Source organism: Oncorhynchus masou, chromosome 30 (assembly GCF_036934945.1).
Source record: "Oncorhynchus masou masou isolate Uvic2021 chromosome 30, UVic_Omas_1.1, whole genome shotgun sequence".
Lineage (NCBI taxonomy): Eukaryota > Metazoa > Chordata > Actinopteri > Salmoniformes > Salmonidae > Oncorhynchus > Oncorhynchus masou.
In genome coordinates, this window is record NC_088241.1 from 55,267,824 (window position 1) to 55,279,469 (window position 11,646).

The following is an 11,646-nucleotide window of genomic DNA, read 5'->3' on the forward strand; positions in this document are numbered from 1 at the left end:
ATTAAGAACCCAAAGCATATGGATGTCCTAATGTATTAAGAACCCAAAGCATGTGGATGTCCTAATGTATTAAGAACCCAAAGCATATGGATGTCCTAATGTATTAAGAACCCAAAGCATATGGATGTCCTAATGTATTAAGAACCCAAAGCATGTGGATGTCCTAATGTATTAAGAACCCAAATATGGATGTCCTAATGTATTAAGAACCCAAAGCATGTGGATGTCCTAATGTATTAAGAACCCAAAGCATATGGATGTCCTAATGTATTAAGAACCCAAAGCATATGGATGTCCTAATGTATTAAGAACCCAAAGCATATGGATGTCCTAATGTATTAAGAACCCAAAGCATATGGATGTCCTAATGTATTAAGAACCCAAAGCATATGGATGTCCTAATGTATTAAGAACCCAAAGCATATGGATGTCCTAATGTATTAAGAACCCAAAGCATATGGATGTCCTAATGTATTAAGAACCCAAAGCATATGGATGTCCTAATGTATTAAGAACCCAAAGCATATGGATGTCCTAATGCATTAAGAACCCAAAGCAGGTGGATGTCCTAATGTATTAAGAACCCAAAGCATGTGGATGTCCTAATGTATTAAGAACCCAAAGCATGTGGATGTCCTAATGTAAGCAAAGAATATGGATGTCCTAATGTATTAAGAACCCAAAGCATATGGATGTCCTAATGTATTCATGTGGATGTCCTAATGCATTAGAGCCCAAAGCATATGGATGTCCTAATGTATTAAGAAGCCAAAGCATATGGATGTCCTAATGTATTAAGAACCCAAAGCATGTGGATGTCCTAATGTATTAAGAACCCAAAGCATATGGATGTCCTAATGTATTAAGAACCCAAAGCATATGGATGTCCTAATGCATTAAGAACCCAAAGCATGTGGATGTCCTAATGTATTAAGAACCCAAAGCATGTGGATGTCCTAATGTATTAAGAACCCAAAGCATATGGATGTCCTAATGTATTAAGAACCCAACGCATGTGGATGTCCTAATGTATTAAGCAACCAAAGCATATGGATGTCCTAATGTATTAAGAACCCAAAGCATATGGATGTCATAATGTATTAAGAACCCAAAGCATATGGATGTCCTAATGTATTAAGAACCCAAAGCATGTGGATGTCCTAATGTATTAAGAACCCAAAGCATATGGATGTCATAATGTATTAAGAACCCAAAGCATATGGATGTTCTACTACAGCAGTATGGGCCTGGGGTGTAGACAGTGTAAGTTGTGACTCCAGCTATAGACTACAGCAGTATGGGCCTGGGGTGTAGACAGTGTTGTTTGTGACTCCAGCTATAGACTACAGCAGTATGGGCCTGGGGTGTAGACAGTGTAAGTTATGACTCCAGCTATAGACTACAGCAGTATGGGCCTGGGGTGTAGACAGTGTAAGTTATGACTCCAGCTATAGACTACAGCAGTATGGGCCTGGGGTGTAGACAGTGTTGTTTGTGACTCCAGCTATAGACTACAGCAGTATGGGCCTGGGGTGTAGACAGTGTAAGTTAAGAGCGTCTGCTAAATGACTTAAATGTAAATGTAATGACTCCAGCTATAGACTACAGCAGTATGGGCCTGGGGTGTAGACAGTGTAAGTTGTGACTCCAGCTATAGACTACAGCAGTATGGGCCTGGGGTATAGACAGTGTAAGTTATGACTCCAGCTATAGACTACAGCAGTATGGGCCTGGGGTGTAGACAGTGTAAGTTATGACTCCAGCTATAGACTACAGCAGTATGGGCCTGGGGTGTAGACAGTGTAAGTTATGACTCCAGCTATAGACTACAGCAGTATGGGCCTGGGGTGTAGACAGTGTAAGTTGTGACTCCAGCTATAGACTACAGCAGTATGGGCCTGGGGTGTAGACAGTGTAAGTTGTGACTCCAGCTATAGACTACAGCAGTATGGGCCTGGGGTGTAGACAGTGTTGTTTGTGACTCCAGCTATAGACTACAGCAGTATGGGCCTGGGGTGTAGACAGTGTAAGTTATGACTCCAGCTATAGACTACAGCAGTATGGGCCTGGGGTGTAGACAGTGTAAGTTGTGACTCTAGCTATAGACTACAGCAGTATGGGCCTGGGGTGTAGACAGTGTTGTTTGTGACTCCAGCTATAGACTACAGCAGTATGGGCCTGGGGTGTAGACAGTGTAGTTATGACTCCAGCTATAGACTACAAATGGGCCTGGGGTGTAGACAGTGTAAGTTGTGACCCAATTAGCAGTATGGGCCAACATATTTTGACTCCAGCTATAGACTAAAGTATGGGCCTTTGAGTGTTGTTTTGACTCCAGCATAGACTACAGCAGTATGGGCCTTTCAGTTATGACTCCAGCTATAGACTACAGCAGTATGGGCCTGGGGTGTAGACTGTTATGACTCCAGCTATAGACTACAGCAGTATGGGCCTGGGGTGTAGACAGTGTAAGTTATGACTCCAGCTATAGACTACAGCAGTATGGGCCTGGGGTGTAGACAGTGTAAGTTATGACTCCAGCTATAGACTGGCAGTATGGGCCTGGGGTGTAGACATGTTGTTTGTGACTCCAGCTATAGACTACAGCAGTATGGGCCTGGGGTGTAGACAGTGTAAGTTGTGACTCCAGCTATAGACTACAGCAGTATGGGCCTGGGGTGTAGACAGTAGGGTTATTCCAGCTATAGACTACAAATGGGCCTGGGGTTTAGACAGTGTGTTGTGACTCCAGCTATAGACTACAGCAGTATGGGCCTGGGGTGTAGACAGTGTAAGTTATGACTCCAGCTATAGACTACAGCAGTATGGGCCTGGGGTGTAGACAGTGTAAGTTATGACTCCAGCTATAGACTACAGCAGTATGGGCCTGGGGTGTAGACAGTGTAAGTTGTGACTCCAGCTATAGACTACAGCAGTATGGGCCTGGGGTGTAGACAGTGTAAGTTATGACTCCAGCTATAGACTATAGCAGTATGGGCCTGGGGTGTAGACAGTGTTGTTTGTGACTCCATCTCTATGGGTCCAGATGCTGCAGACCCTCCTAATTGGACCTGGAGCCGCTCAAATCCCAGAACAACTCAGCTCAGCCCAGATAGCATTTCAGTCCAGGGCATGACTGGATTGGCCTGTAATGGCCCGATAGCCTGGGTTAAACTACGTGGGCTGTTGTAATTTGAGATCCACACTCACGTAACTTGTATTTCTTGCACAAATCCCCCAATTACATCAACATATTTTGACCCAAAAGTTTGAGTTAAGCATGTATACATTCATTCATATGAAAGGGGAGAGGGGAGACTGATGGCACCGGGCACTAAGATGGAAGACTGAAGTGCTAGAGGAGTAAGACTGCCCTAGACACTGAACTATGGTCAGTTTTGTGTTATTGCACCAAATGGGATTAGGGAATGGTAAATTTATTCTAGATCTGTGCCTGCAGGCAACTTCTACTATGAGTCGTGAGGATATCCATCATATAAAACAGTTGAGATAAGTGAGTGGGTGTACAGTGTATCAGAGAGTTTTGGGGGTGAACTTTAAAGGTATGAGAGGGAGTAGAGGATTGAGAAAGCCTTGAAATGGTAGAACAAATCTGTCGAAAAATGTTGACATTCTCCTTTTATCAAGCACCTGGTTTTATCACGTTACCCTCCCTACATATGTCTCTATTTGGCCTTCTCTTACACCCTCTTCTCTCTCGCTCACTCCCCGTAATTTTCCTCCCCTCATCCATCTCTCGACCTCCCTCCTTTCCTCTCTCTCATTCCTCCTCTCTCCCCCATCTCCTTTTCCTCCCGTCATCCATCTCCCTCCCCTCTCTCTCCCACTCCATTCCTCCCCTCTCTCTCCCACTCCCTTCCCCTCTCTCTCCCAGTCCCTTCCCCTCTCTCTCCCACTCCATTCCTCCCCTCTCTCACGCTTCCTGCTCTCTGCCCTGCCAGACGGTCATAATTAACGGGGGAAACGATAGTCCCCCTGGCCCTCTGGAGCCCACTACACACACACTGCCCTGTGTGTGTGTGTGTGTGTGTGTGTGTGTGTGTGTACCTAAACGCAGGTCTCTATTTCCCTGTACCTCCAGACTTGGCCTATGCTCCCATTCCTCTCAATGCTTCTTTATGCTCAGTGTCAGCACTGATGATCTCACCCGCTCCAAAAAACACACTAAATGACTTACAGAGCACATACACACAACAATAGGTCAACTGGCAGCACCCCTCTGTGAATAAGTCATTCATTCTAAGAGAGTAGATTAGAGTAGATCTGACTGATCTATTGTATATTTAAAATGTTTGTTTATTTGTCTCTTTTAATGTACATTTTAGTGTAGCTTATGTGTTTAACAAAGAGTGTGTATCCATTGCGTGTTTGTTTAGTGTCTCCCATGTGTGTTTTGTATGTGTGTTTGTGTGTGTGTGTGTGTGTGTGTGTGTGTGTGTGTGTGTGTGTGTGTGTGTGTGTGTGTGTGTGTGTGTGTGTGTGTGTGTGTGTGTGCGTGCGTGCATGTTGGTCGAATGCTGTGTGCCACTGAAAGCTCTGTGTTTGTTAGCTAACTGTGTGCTGTATGTTCCTGTGCCCTCTTGCCTTGGCACCATTTACCATGCAATCATAATGACTTCCCTGTCTGCTGAGAGGCAGAACCAGAACACACAGAGAGAGAGGGCTGAGAACACACAGACCATTCCATTCCACAACTATGATAAGGAGCAGAGCTGTTCCTATCTGTCAATCACAGCCAGGGGTGGGGCCAAGGCCAGGGCACAAGCTCTCACAGTCCCACTGCAGCCTCAACACAGAGAGAGAGAGAGAGAGAGAGAGAGAGAGAGGAGAAAAGAGAGAGAGAGAGAGAGAAATTGAAATTGTGTGTATGTGTGTGTGTGTATATGTGTGTGTGTGTGTGTGTGTGTGTGTGTGTGTGTGTGTGTGTGTGTGTGTGTGTGTGTGTGTGTGTGCCTTAGCTGTGGTATAAATATTGTGTTGTGCTCCAGTAACATCTCCAGTAGCAGCACACTCTTGTGTTTATTTTCCTTCCAGACGGACGAGTTCTTATCAAATAAGCAGACACTGCCTCCGGCCCACTGTCCAACCAAACGCTCCCAAAGGATGTCCTGCCTCCGGCCCACTGTCCAACCACACGCTCCCAACCCCCCTCCCAACCATGCTGTCACCCAACTCAGCATCCGGTCACTCACACAGACTGACAGCCTTCATAGCCAGTCAAATCAGCACAAATACATTAATAGGATTACATTTGAGCTACACTGACAGACTTCACAGAGTCAAATCACAACCACTATCTTTCACAAAGAATTCCAAACCATCACAAAATGCAATGCACTAGATTCTAGGGGTTAGGGTTAGAGGATAGGGTTAGAGACTGGGAGCTGTGGTACGTTAGTACTGTAGGACTGGGAGCTGTGTTGTAGAACTGGGAGCTGTGGTATGTTAGTACTGTAGGACTGGGAGCTGTGTTGTAGGACTGGGAGCTGTGGTAAGTTAGTACTGTAGGACTGGGAGCTGTGGTAAGTTAGTACTGTAGGACTGGGAGCTGTGGTAAGTTAGTACTGTAGGACTGGGAGCTGTGGTAAGTTAGTACTGTAGGACTGGGAGCTGTGGTAAGTTAGTACTGTAGGACTGGGAGAGGTGGTATGTTAGTACTGTAGGACTGGGAGCTGTGTTGTAGGACTGGGAGCTGTGGTAAGTTAGTACTGTAGGACTGGGAGCTGTGGTATGTTAGTACTGTAGGACTGGGAGAGGTGGTATGTTAGTACTGTAGGACTGGGAGCTGTGGTATGTTAGTACTGTTGGACTGGGAGCTATGGTAAGTTAGTTCTGTAGGACTGGGAGCTGTGGTAATTTAGTACTGTAGGACTGGGAGCTGTGCTAAGTTAGTACTGTAGGACTGGGAGCTGTGGTATGTTAGTACTGTAGGACTGGGAGCTGTGGTAAATTAGTACTGTAGGACTGGGAGCTGTGGTACATGGCCTAGTTGAAAGGACTGGAAGCTGAGTTGTGATTATTTGTAAACTCAGTAATTCAGGAACTTGACAGATTCTTCCAAGGAGAGGATCAATCTCTGTTGGACTCTTTTTAACTGTCTTCTCTTTGTCCCTCCCTCTCTTTTCACACTCTCCCTCTTCACGTTTCTTGCCCCCCCATTTATCTCTTTGTCTCCTTCCCTCCTCTCTCTCGCCCTCTGTCTTCCAGGTACAGGCCCAAATCAAAAACACCTGGACATTAAGAGCCCCATCCCTCCCATCACCCCTGGAGACCTGTCCATGCTGTGTGTGTGTGTGTGTGTGTGTGTGTGTGTAGTGTGTGTGTGTGTAGTGTGTGTGTGTGTGCGTTTGTGTAGTGAAAGCGAGACAGAGAGAAGAATGAAGAGAGAGATGGACACAGAGTGCGTATCGGAGTGCAACCATGTGTGGCGGAGGGCAAATGTGTGTGAGTGTTTATGTCAGTTTGTAAGCGAGTGTGTGAGAGGAAGTGCATGTGTGTGAGTGTTTGGGTGTGTGTGTATGACAGTGTGTACACAGAGAGTTGTGAGAGTAAATAAACGCTGTGCCGCGGGGACTCACGTGGCGTTATTATCAGAGCTCAGAGAAAATACCAACTGACTTTTCTCTCTGGTTTAATTCACTTCCCCTCCCCTCTTCCAAACCCCCCCCCCCCCCCCGGACTCCAAACACCCCAGTTCCACACATGGCTCCAATAAGAGGGTTATTTTTAGGACTTGAGGAAGACTTTGAATCAGAGAATTGTGTAAGCTCTGCTCTGATAGACTCACTGAGTTTGTTTAGAAACAGTAGGCATCTACGGAGCAGGGCGACGTTTTCCTGAACTGGCCAAGTATACACACATCTCTCTCTCCCCAACGTGACCCCCGCACAGCATCAGAGGAGCGTGACCAGAGAGGGTTTGGGTCATTCCTGGTTTTCCAGACTCCCATCGCTAGATTTCAATCATATCCGAAGCCAAACAGCCTGGTGATTAGGACTCTAAAATGGCCGGCATGAAACGCAAATGCCAACGTTCTGTGGAATCACTTACTTTGATGGTTAAAAAATCCACAAAATAAAGTTTGGTTTGCAGACCAAAGATAAAACACACAATCTGTGGTAGAGTTTTTCTCTTTATACTGTATGTCAGACACACACACACACACACACACACACACACACACACACACACACACACACACACACACACACACACACACACACACACACACACACACACACACACACACACACACACACACACACACACACACACACACACACACACACACACACACACACAGCATTCATTAATCTGGGCAGACTCAGGAAACCGCTCCAGTGAGCTGGCTAGAGTCCCAGAGAGGGAGGGAGGGAGGGAAAGTGAAGAGGACGAGGGGGAGAGGGAGGGAGGGAGGGAAGGAGGGAAAGTGAAGAGGACGAGGGAGGGAGGGAGGGAAAGTGAAGAGGACGAGGGAGGTAGGGAGGGAGGGAGGGAGGGATCAAAGCCACCACGAGAGCAGCGAACTCGCTGAAAAGAAACAGCAGAAGAAGAAAGAAAAGAGAAAAGAACATTTCCTCTGGAGCTCTGAGAGTACAGGAAGGAGAGAGTCTTTTCTCTGGAGCTCTGAGAGTACAGGAAGGAGAGAGTCTTTTCTCTGGAGCTCTGAGAGTACAGGAAGGAGAGAGTCTTTTCTCTGGAGCTCTGAGAGTACAGGAAGGAGAGAGTCTTTTCTCTGGAGCTCTGAGAATACAGGAAGGAGAGAGTCTTTTCTCTGGAGCTCTGAGAATACAGGAAGGAGAGAGTATTTTCTCTGGAGCTCTGAGAATACAGGAAGGAGAGAGGATGAGATCCCCCTCGTTTTAATGAACTGGCACTGACAAGCGTTTATGTGTGTAGAGTTTCATTTACAACTTTGTGTGTCTTTGTGTGTGTATACAGTATGTATGTAGCAGGGTTGCCATTAGCCGGTAATAGCTGGCTTTTGGACTCTAAAAAATTTGAAAAGCCGGTAAATAAAATTGGGGAAAAATAAAAATAATCTCATTGCGAAATAAAGCATTTTAGCCTATTCATCTATGGAAATAGATGTGACTGGTCATGCTTATCAGTCTATAGATTAATTTGCATCATTTAGTGGAATTAAATTGGTGTGTGTGTACAGTATATTCATTATGTATCTTATCACATGCATACAGTGTACAGATACAGAGCTTTTGAGAGGAAAATCTGTCAGACAGCAGGAGAGCTGCTGCTCCAGCACCTCAAACACAAAATACAGTGGGACAAAAAAGTATTTAGTCAGCCACCAATTGTGCAAGTTCTCCCACTTAAAAAGATGAGAGAGGCCTGTAATTTTCATCATAGGTACACTTCAACTATGACAGACAAAATGAGGATAAAACATCCAGAAAATCACATTGTAGGACTCCGGCCGCAAAACCTTAACCTATAGGGGAGGGTCTGGGTGGGCGTCTGTCCGCGGTGGCGGCTCTGGCGCAGGACGCGGACCCCACTTCACCAACATCTTAGTCCGCCTTCTTGTCCGCTTCCGTGGCCTCCTAACCCCGGTGACCCTACTAAATGACCCCACGGGACAGAGGGGCGGAAGCTCTGGACAGAGGGGCTGAGGGGCTCTGGCGCCTCTGGGCTGAGGGGCTCTGGCGCCTCTGGGCTGAGGGGCTCTGGCGCCTCTGGGCTGAGGGGCTCTGGCGCCTCTGGGCTGAGGGGCTCTGGCGGCCCCTGACTGACTGGCGGCACTGGCGGCCCCTGGCTGACTGGCGGCCCCTGGCTGACTGGCGGCCCCTGGCTGACTGGCGGCCCCTGGCTGACTGGCGGCCCCTGGCTGACTGGCGGCACTGGCGGCCCCTGGCTTACTGGTGGGCCCTGGCTGACTGGCGGCACTGGCGGCCCCTGGCTGACTGGCGGCACTGGCGGCTCCTTGCAGACTGGCAGCACTGGCGGCGCTGGGCAGACGGGTGGCTCAGATGGCGCTGGGCAAATGGGTAGCTCAGATGGCGCTGGGCAGACGGGTAGCTCCGGCAACGCTGGAGAGGAAGGCTCTGGCAGTGCTGGACTGAGTAGCTCTAGCGCCTCTGGACTGAGGGGCGGGAGCTCTGGCAGCGCCGAACAGGCAGGAGACTCCGGCAGCGCTGGAGAGGAGGAAGACTCTAGCAGCGCTGGACAGGCAGAAGACTCCGGCAGCGCTGAGGAGGAAGGCTCCGGCAGCGCTGGACAGGCGGGAGCACCTGTAGGGACGAGACGGAGAGACAGCCTGGTGCGGGGGGCTGCCACCGGAGGGCTGGTGCGTGGAGGTGGTACCGGATAGACCGGACCGTGCAGGCGCACTGGAGCTCTTGAGCACCGAGCCTGCCCAACCTTACCCGGTTGAATACTCCCGGTCGCCCTGCCAGTGCGGCGAGGTGGAATAGACCACACTGGGCTATGCAGGCGAACCGGGGACACCGTGCGCAAGGCTGGTGCCATGTAAGCCGGCCCAAGGAGACGCACTGGGGACCAGATGCGTAGAGCCGGCTTCATGGCACTTGGCTCGATGCTCACTCTAGCCCGGCCGATACGCGGAGCTGGTATGTACCGCACCGGGCTATGCATCCGCACTGGGGACACCGTGCGCTCCACCACATAACACGGTGCCTGCCCGGTCTCTCTCGCCCTCCAGTAAGCACAGGAAGTTGGCGCAGGTCTCCTACCTGGCTTCGCCACACATCCTGTGTGCCACCCCCCAATACATTTTTGGGGCTGACTCTCTGGCTTCCTACCGCGCCGCCGTGCTTGTCTCTCCAATTCCATTCTCCTGTAACCCACTTCGCACTGCTCCAGCGAATCCCAGGCGGGCTCCGGCACTCTCCCTGGGTCGACCGCCCACCTGTCTATTTCCTCCCAAGTCGTATACTCCAGACTTCGTAGCTCCTGCTGCCGCTGCCTGTCACCACGCCGCTTGGTCCTGTTGTGGTGGGTGATTCTGTAACGGCTTTCTTTAGGTAAAGGAGAGTCGGACCAAAATGCGGCGTGGTTTCTATTCATGGTTCTTTAATGAATTAAACTATACATGAACAGACTAACAAAAACAAGAACTGTGAAAACCTAAAACAGCCCTATCTGGTGCAAACACAGAGACAGGAACAATCACCCACAAACACACAGTGAAACCCAGGCTACCTAAGTATGATTCTCAATCAGAGACAACTAATGACACCTGACTCTGATTGAGAACCATACTCGGCCGAAACATAGAAATACCCAAATCATAGAAAAACAAACATAGACTGCCCACCCCAACTCACGCCCTGACCATACTAAATAATGACAAAACAAAGGAAATAAAGGTCAGAACGTGACATAATGTGAAGAAATAATCAACATTTTAAGCGAAATGTTCTGATCTGTTGCATCAGACTCATTGCTTTTTGAAGTTTTTTTAATGTAGTCTATGCCTACTGGTTGAATTTGGGATCTATCATCCCACAATTTGTCAGAGTGTTTGGAACAGGCTCTCTTTCTTGACAAGCTGACCAATAGAATAGGTCAACTTCTCTACTATGGGGATAATAGAATGATATAAGCTGGTGGTTTTGCTGTTTGTTACTCGTCTTGTTGAGAATTGTTCTAACATGTTCAAAGTGTACATTAGAATTCAGTAAGAAGGTCTGCACATTGTTGCATCCTCAACTTGCATGTTCTGTTAATATGAATGACCATAATATAATCTAAATGTGATTTCTGTCATTCTGAGCGACGTGGTTGGACGGCCTAATCAGGTTCCGCAGCCAATTCATATGGGTCCGGTCAATTAAAATGCTGCTGGTCAAATGGCCAGAAACCCTGCTATGTACAGTTTACGTGTGTGATGAACAGAAAGCTGAAACTGTTCTTTTTATTTCCTAACGTGACTCTGTGTACAGAACGTGTCACAGAGCAGAGTGTCTGTGGGTTTTCACTCCACCATTGTACTTGATTGATGAATTAAGGTCATTAATTGGGAAGGAACACCCCTCACCTGGTTGTCTAGGTCTTGATTGAAAGGAAGAAACTAAAACCAGCAGACACTCTGCATGGAATGAGTAAACAAAGCCACTGGTCTTTTAAGGACTTTTTAACACCGGTACAAAAGCCCTTACAGATCACGATTGACCTGCCAGCGAACAAATCGCTGCTCCCATGAGTCCTCTAATTACCTTGCTGGTGCTCGCCTACTGGGCGTGGCTTATCTGATAAAGAGAGGAAATCGATACATGGGAGCAGAACAAGCAACAAAGAACTTGTTGCTGTGGAGTGTAAGAAGTCCTACTGTGAGTGTTGATAGTAAAGTCTGTATGCAGGGATTGGTGTTTGTACTCATTTATGTACCTTTGCTTACTCGACTGATCATTCGTTAGCATGACCTGCTGAGGCTACATGGGGGCTGTTCCGTCTGATGCCATTGTCTCACATTTCATTACTTATTGTGCAGATAGTTCATCTTTTACATGGTATAATTGCATGCAACAGTGACGGTGCCTTTCTCACATGGTGGTCATTTCCAGGCCCAGTGCTTTTTCCTAGCCTCATAGCATACCTGACGGCTAACTCTAGCTACCTACCTGGGCCTGCTTACTATATAGACAT